The sequence below is a fragment of the Abramis brama genome, assembly GCF_963993115.1.
Source record: "Abramis brama genome assembly, chromosome: 1".
NCBI classification, from domain to species: Eukaryota; Metazoa; Chordata; class Actinopteri; order Cypriniformes; family Leuciscidae; genus Abramis; species Abramis brama.
The window spans coordinates 6274521-6282789 of NC_139963.1; the positions used below are offsets into that span (position 1 = coordinate 6274521).

Here is an 8269-nt window from a genome sequence, read left to right on the forward strand (position 1 = left end):
TTCCTGGCGGATGCAACGTACTATATAGTGAATAGTAAATATATACTGTAAGTAAATAGTGAATGTTGAGCTTTTGTAAAAACATAACATTCACCCTTTCACCAAACGCCAACACCAACCCCGAACCCCCACTGTGTCCCCAATACCATGTGGATATGTGTCACCTGTGTACTAGATACTCAATACTGCATTTACATTAAAAATTAAATAATGATAGATGTTATAATTGATGTGTTCAACAGTAAAAATGTAAATGAATAAATCAAACGGACATAAATTGCTGTGAATCATGGAAATGTGGGACACATAGGCTCTGATGTGTACAATTCAACTATATCACAAACAGTGTTATGTTAATATCCATCACACGAGTATATGGTGATGATGAGGTTGAGGAGAACGAATTAGTCAAACTGCAGGAAACCTGGGAATAAAAGAAGGTCATAACTAAATGTCATAATTGCTAACAAGTCTGTCACAAAGAAAACAATGTTTCAGTCTCACATTATTACAATGTTCAGAAAGCATTGCTAGCCAACAATGATCCACAGGGGCCTTTGGTAACAAACACGGTAAAATCCTCAGTGTTAAAGAGGTCATGACATGAGGATTCACATTCGCTTTGGTCTTTCGACTTATAAGAGGTCATTGCACTATAAAAACATATCGCAAGTTTCAGACCTGAAACAAGCATCCTAACTGAACAGCATTTGTTGAAACCAAGCTGCCAAAATGACTTGTTTTCCACTTCCGCCCATATTTTACATCACACTGCGACAGATATCTACATCTGAGCGCCTCCACAACAACACTTTAAAGCTTATTTGACCTGATCAGTTCAGTCGGCCCACAGCGGCAGTGAGGGAACGAGAGCATGTTGAAGTCAAGCACTGAGAGGTTTTCAGATCACGTCAGGCTTTTCAAAAGCACTGCTAAACTAGAGAGAAAAAGTTGAAGTTGTCGAGGATAAAAAGACGTTGTGCTGTTTGTGAAAGTGTAGTTTCTGCACAGACTTCCACAGGACTCCAGCGTAATCACGAGACTGAGCTTTATTTTTAACTTTCCTCGTCTGCGTTTGTTTTTTTAAGTTTGCAGCCAGTGATTTATTCTAGCTTTATCAACACATTAATGTAAAGTTTCATAAAAAAGCAACATTATGAGCAAAATGCTGAGAAAATCACTTTTTTGTCAAAGACTGTGTCTGGATCAGATTCAGAACGACGATCAAAACACAGACGGAGTAGATCGAGTCCATCAACACCACTAAAGCTTCTCAGTCCTATAACTCGTCCTGGGTCAACATTTCATGCAGTAACATTAGGCAGTTTTGATTCATATGCTGTTTAATGTTGGTGGTCGTGTTATTACTTATGTTATGGCTTGTTTCTGCTTCTTCTTTGCCTGTGTTTTGATCAGGAGATTTAGTACTCTTTCAGAAGAAGTGTGATAGCACCCCCTACCGTATAACAGTGGAAAGCCGGACGATTCTGTCAATGGAAAGAGTAAACCAAGTCCCTGATCGCATCCTTGGTGTATTTGTTGGTTTGCAGTATTTTCCTGCGACTGCTTTGTAAACCAGGCCCAGTTTAATGCAGGTTGCGCTTGTTAAGGAATGAAGCAAAGCCAACTGTGTTGGATCCGATGGCAAGCACTTCTCAAACCATGAGGACTTTGAGCTTGAGGCACTTTTTTGTTTTTGTTCATCCTGCTTTCACACAACTTGTGTGCTTTTTCCAGGCGGGAAGGAAGTCGACCGGAAGTTGAAGTCGGCCGGGTGCCGCCATCTTGTAGCAGAACTTCACTTGCGTTAACATCCCATTGACTCCCATTCATTTTGGTGTCACTTTGACAGCGAATAACTTCACATCTGAGACGTTTAAAGACTCCATTTGTCCATTATTTATTTCTAAAGATACACGACAATGTATAAAATGCTCCATTACCTTGTAGCTTATGTTATGGCCCCGTAGAAGCAGTTTTTGTAAAAGTAGGCTAACGATTGCGTCATAACCACGCGACTCTCTGTCGCACAGTGGAGAGATTACCGTATGGACGGGAGGAGAAGCTCGCGGGCAATCGGGGGGACGTGGAGGCAAAATGACAATAGAATTAATCAGAATACCTAGCAAAAGTGTCTCCTGCTCCTAGCTTATGGACAGCTCCTACTCACACTCTCCGTCTCTGCAAGTTTCGGAAGGGAATGATTCAGATTTCTCTTGGCACAGCTACTAGAAGACAGACGGGTTGCTCACGTGGTCCGTGTAACGCTTTGCTCGGTTTGAGTCTGCGCGTCAGGAAAGGAAGTGCTAAGAAATCGCTGAAAATGGGCTTCACTTGTCTCAATTGAGTTCCAATGGGGTCGCTGTGTCCATTTCTTTTACTGTCTATGGCTTTTTCTGTGTGAATCGGAGTGAACTGCGGCGCTAATAGAGTCTCACGAATGCATTCGCGCAGCTGTGCACTGAAGACCAACAGCCAAGCTCAGGATTTACAGTGAATAATACATTAAAGTTCATATCATATACACCCAAAACACTTCGAATATACGACATGTGTCGCATGGGATCATTCTGTGATACTTTTGTGTCTTGTTTTAAAAAGCTTAATGCTGGTCGCTATTCACTGCCATTAAATGGACGAGTCTGAGACACTTTTTTAAAAATGCTCCTTTTGTGGTCTATAAAAGAAAGAAGTTCATGCGTCATTAGAACAACATCAGGGTGAGTAATTTATGACTTCATTTTCACTTTAGGGCGAACTATTCTTTTAATATAAAGCACGTCTCATGTTTAGGACGTGGATTGTGTACTTTTCTCACAGCGGCTCACTCTGTGTCCAATATTTATCAGATGCGTTCACAACATCAGAGTATATCGATATAAAGAGTGTCGTCCCGTCCTATAGTTTAAATTCGGGAGATTCAAATCATGTTCTGTACAAACTGAAGTTCAGCAAGTTCAGTGGTTACAACAACTCTGCTTTCATTCGGTACATATACGTGCCGGACCAAACATGTCCGGTTCACATATGTGTGCTGTTACATACTTGTGTCCCGGGAACATAATCGGATTCTGAAAAGGATAAATCCTCTAAAAACTTTAAACACATCAAATAGATCTTTTCAGTATTACTGCATTTCATTACTGCAGGCTTTGTGTATATTTATTATTGTCTGTCTGTAGACGGGTAATGTAGCTGTTCATGACACTCACTGCAGACGAGGAAGTGTGCAGCGATGCAGGAGAGGAGAGAGAAGCTCTGAGCCAAAGACGCCACCAGACCGAAGATGCCCCCAAACACCAGCAGCACCAGCTGAGAGGCAGCAGGACCACGATGACCCTGTGCAAGTCTGAGAGACACAAGACTTTATTACATCACACAAACTCAAGACTTTAAAGAAGGCTGGAGTTCAGGGACAATTTGCCCTTTCATTTTCAGTGAGTTTGAGCGAGTGAGACCACTAGGGGTGTGTACAATAATAATGCATCGTATGTATTGTCTACAATAGTATCATAATTGTTGTTTTAATCATGTAGAGGCTGACATTATCGAGTATGTCACTCACTTTGCAATGCATTCACTGCGTGATGTAGATAACAATTCAGTCAGAAGGACCCCAAAGTTCAAGCCCCAGTGTGAGTTTTTGTCTTATATTTCTATGATGTTAAGTTTTAGTTAATATTAGTTAACAATAAGTTAATATTGTGAGTTACACACACACTATTGTTAATATTGTCTCTATTTTTGCTCTATTTTGAGTTCCTCTGGTTGTGTGTCTCTGAGAAACACAGTGGCGTTTCGTTCCTGAATTAATCAGCGATTTTGAACGAATCAATGAATCAAAGTATTTCATTTAAAAAATATTTCATATTACAAAATTAAAAAAATATGCATTATGTATATTTCATAGCATTATGTTTATGCAATTGTAAATACATATAAAAACTGTTTCTGTTTCACTTTTGACTAAATTAATTTTGCTGATACTTTGGTAACATCCTATTTTGTTATTATGTCTTATTATTCTAATTGAAATTACTGATCACATGTATATATATAATATGGTTAGAAAAAATTCTTATAAAAGGTAAAAATGCCCCAGGAAAAGTTGTTTTATCACTACTGCACTACTATATCACTATTATATTCATATCACTACTGTGAATATGAAGAATATGAAAAGCTTCAGGAGTCGGCTGTCCACGAGCCTAAACCAGCCAAGGCACAAAAAACACACAGCATAAAAAATCAACTAATGTTTTTTTTGGTCAATATCACAAACCCCCCAGTGTGACACTAATAATCACAGATCATCAGCTTTGATCATTGGTCAATCTTCCTCACTGTATAATGAGGGTCGGGACAGTTGAGTGTCGTGCTGGGAATACAGCTCTTAAAGAGACGGAGAACACACTAACCATACATAACAAGCCTATTCCCAGTGCCATTCTCTGACTGTGGTTAATGTGTAGATGGCAGTTTCAGAGACTCACGTAAAAGCTGCTTCTCCTGCTCAGTGTGGTCGGAGGTGTCCGTGTAGAGCGAGATGATAACTGCCATTCTCTCCTGTGGGTGACATTGAAACACAGAGTCAAAGCTGGAAACACACATTATGCTTCACACAGTTGACCACGAATCAATCTCTTCTATACTACTACAGCCTACAAGTTCAAGGCATTCAATATCATTTAAAGGTTTCTTTTCGTAAAAGGAAAAGCATTTGTGTAAGAGGGAAGACATCGCCGTTACAGCAATTAGAATGAAATGGAAAACAGTATTTTTTCATACGACAGATTTAGTAACTCTCATCACAACGTGTGTAACATTAAACATTTACAGTTCTGTGATGAACTGCTTCTCTTTTTAATAGACTCTAGTGCCATGAAACAGCCACAGAATTGGACGAGACATTAATTATGTACATAATGGAGCCTCAGCCGGTGATGAGAACTGTCTCTGTGAACATTTGAGAAATGACTTTCTTTGCAGCCGTTAGAACCGTCGGCCAGTTTATATGCTGTGATTAAAATGAGATTAAAAATACTGTAATCTAATGAGGCACATGAAATGACTTGCTAAACAGTAAGAGAAGGGAGATGTGGGGACACATATTATATATATTAAATGTGTTACACATATTAAATGTCACTATATGCTTGACTCATTAATATGGCCATGAACAAATGGCACATTAAGTCCATGTCCTTCATACTCATTAATACTCAGTATTTAGCCTAATGTTAAATGTATATTCATATGTGTATATTTGTGTATAGGGAGAAATGAGTCTGGATACACACATTATTGGAAAAATATAAATGTACCTATATACAATCGGACATAAAACTGCGCTTAAGTTGTGTGTGTTGAGCATCTTACCTTCATAAATCCTCCAGAGTCCGGAGTGAAAGCTGCTGTATTCCCGGCTGGAGTTTTTGCCTTCATCCACATCTATAATGTACCAGTATTCAGTGCCGATGGACACGGCGAGCAGGATGAAACTGAGCAGCCCGCACAGACCCGCGCTGATGACAACTGTCCCAAAGTTCATTTTCATCAGCGCTCAAATCCCTCTTATGATTCATTGAGTTTGAGCACCTGTTACTGCCATTCAGTTCCTCTAAAGCCCAGAGTGTTTCGTTCAGACACATTAAAGCACATCAGTCTGTCTGTATTACTCCAGTTGTGTCCAGGGTGAAGGAAGAATCAGCTCTCAGCTCATGCTGGATGAAGAAACTGTGGTTTTCCTCCATCTCTCCTGCCCAGCTGTATATGGAGTGAGAGCAGAAGCCTCTGAACACTGAATCTACATGATTCTCTCACCTCAGTTTCTGCTGCGATCACTCACTGTGCTTCATTTGCTCTCCTCAGCGACGAGGTTGTTTCTTCTCCATCTTGTGTTTCACGAGTTCACACTTACAAATGATCAGAGAATAAATAGTTATGCGTATTTGGCGTGCTGTCCGGGGGGAGGGCTCCGAGCTCGGAAATTGGGCCCGAACCCAGAGTACTCCCCCCGTATCTCTTGGTTAGGAAGATAACCAGGTAAGTGTGAGGAGATGGGGTGGTGGAGGGATGCTGAAAACTGTCAAGGATAATGGGTGAGTCGACTGTGAGTATTTATAGGCCTTTAATCATGCTGATTGAGTGGACCTGTTGATTACTGATTGCTGACAGCTGGTTGGAATGACTTGATTGTTTGATCATTAGAACGTGTTCCTCCCGAACTTTGTTAATAAAACATCATAAATAGATTCATCTGTATATAGTGGGATATGTATTAGTGTAGAGCTTTTGTTAACCTGGCTTGATTTTGTCAGGAGAGAGAACATTAATCATTTCAACAGGTGAGAGAAAATGCACATAAAACATTTACATTTTTAATTTCCAGTACTGATATCTATTAAGTGTTGTTTTATATATACAGTATATATATACAGTATATCAGTGTTTTCATTGTGTTGGACTGCTACCTCTGTTGGAGTTTACTGTGTGGATTATTAAAAGACTGTTATTCTTCATCATCTTTGTTGGGCGTTTGTTTACCACACAACCTGTGACAGAAGACCCGACCCAAAAAGAAAAGCAAAGTAAAACGGTGAATCGTTTGTATATGTTTTTCTTCGCTTCCCATTCGTGTCTTGTCTCTGTTTTTTCCCGGTCTATCATGGACTTCCCTGCTGTCACGCTGCTATGCCTTGAGCAGGGAGACGCTCCCTCGAGGATCACCTGGAAGAGTTCCTTGATCTTGTCCATCAGACCACCTTCCCGGACGACTGCCTCTGGACGTTTCTACGAATCGGAGGGCAAGAAGGAGACCCTCCCGCCACTGAGAGCGAGACTCTGGCAGAACCACATTCAGACCTTCAGTTAATTAAGAGATTCTTCATCTGTCCCGTCAGTCCCACCCAGCCTCCCTCTCCCACCACCTCTTCCAGCCACCTTAGAGGACTTATCCCTTATCATTGGACTGTTTCTCTCTCTCTCTCTCCAGCCTCGCCCTCAGCCACTCCTGCCACCCACTCTTCACCATCTCCCACCATTCCCTCTGTATCCACTCCTCCTCTCTGTGGTGCGGATATATCTCGGGCCAGCTGGGAACCGTCTTCACCTGGGCAAGAGGAGGCCACGACTCCACAAACAACCTCCTCCTCGACCCTTCACCCTGACTCATGCGTCTACACTCCTGTGGCCAATGATGCCAGCGTGGACCATCAGCCGTTCGCCCTCGCCGAGCTCCCTCTGTCAGTCGGCTCCTCCTGCGTCACACCTGCACTTCACACTCGTGGGCCGTCCGCTGCTCTTCGGCTCTCCACCCCGTCGACTACGACCCGCTCAGCCTCAAGCATTTTGACCCAGAAGAGGTACAAGCATGTTATTTATTTTATTAATCTATAGTTTTTATTATGAAGATGGAATTTTGTAGGTTTGTTAAGACTGTCAAAATCAGATTTTTTTTTTTTACACAAATGTAAGCAATATTAACCTTTTAAACTGTGGCTTTTGCGTTCGGGTCTGTATTGACCTGAAAGTGAACTGTAGCTTCACACATGAAATTATGCTGATGTTTTTCATCTATTGGTTAGATTTGTCTTAAATTAATTCTGTAAAATACATTTATCCTCTTTCCTACACACACACATTTGATCCTTCCCACATTTTCCACAAAAGTCCACATTTCACTTTGCTGCCACTATTGATGAACCAATGCAGCATGAAAAGATTCAAGATGTTTATCATCTCATTTTTTCAAGTAAAAGTTTATTAATGAAATGTTTACAAAACAAATGTTCATTTTACTGAGTAATATTGATGTTGTTTTGTTGGGAAAAGAATATGTAGGTTTCATAAGTTTAGACTGTTTTGAGCAGTCATGAGTTATCAACATCTGCTTCATTTCTCCACACAGATCACTCTCATTTTCACTGTTATTGCACTGGGGAAAACAGCGCATTATTAACAACACACACTGATCTTGTAATGAGGCATGTTGACACACTAATCTGGGGAAATGAGAAACTCTTTCCATTAAAAACAACAACAACCGTTCATTTGATGCAACTTTGTACATGTGAAATAAAGCTAATAATTGTACAATGCATTTACAATGCATTTTGATTTAAAACGCTTTTATGGAATTTTATGGGATTTTTATGGGATTTTCAACACAATAAATAAATGAGAGAGAGAGAGAGAGAGAGAGAGAGAGAGAGAGAGAGAGACTTTGAGACTTCAAACCCCTTTTTATTTATAACAATAAAAATAATAT

General features: G+C 40.4%; 2 protein-coding genes and 1 pseudogene across 6 annotated transcripts in view; 1 reads left to right on the top strand and 2 right to left on the bottom strand.

Annotated features, from left to right (window-relative positions):
* The window catches only part of LOC311079770 (uncharacterized protein), a 186253-nt gene that overhangs the window by 103274 nt on the left and 74710 nt on the right, over positions 1 to 8269 (top strand). The gene's annotated exons all lie outside the window — the stretch shown is intronic.
* LOC311079600 (NACHT, LRR and PYD domains-containing protein 12-like) overlaps positions 1 to 8269 on the bottom strand; it is a 137040-nt gene that overhangs the window by 69292 nt on the left and 59479 nt on the right. The window lies entirely within an intron of this gene.
* On the bottom strand, positions 3166 to 5646 carry LOC311097232 (transmembrane protein 235-like; annotated as a pseudogene). Its single transcript has 3 exons — positions 5333 to 5646; positions 4494 to 4566; positions 3166 to 3349 (listed from the first exon to the last, which is right to left on the bottom strand). The product of its transcript is annotated as a transmembrane protein 235-like (transcript).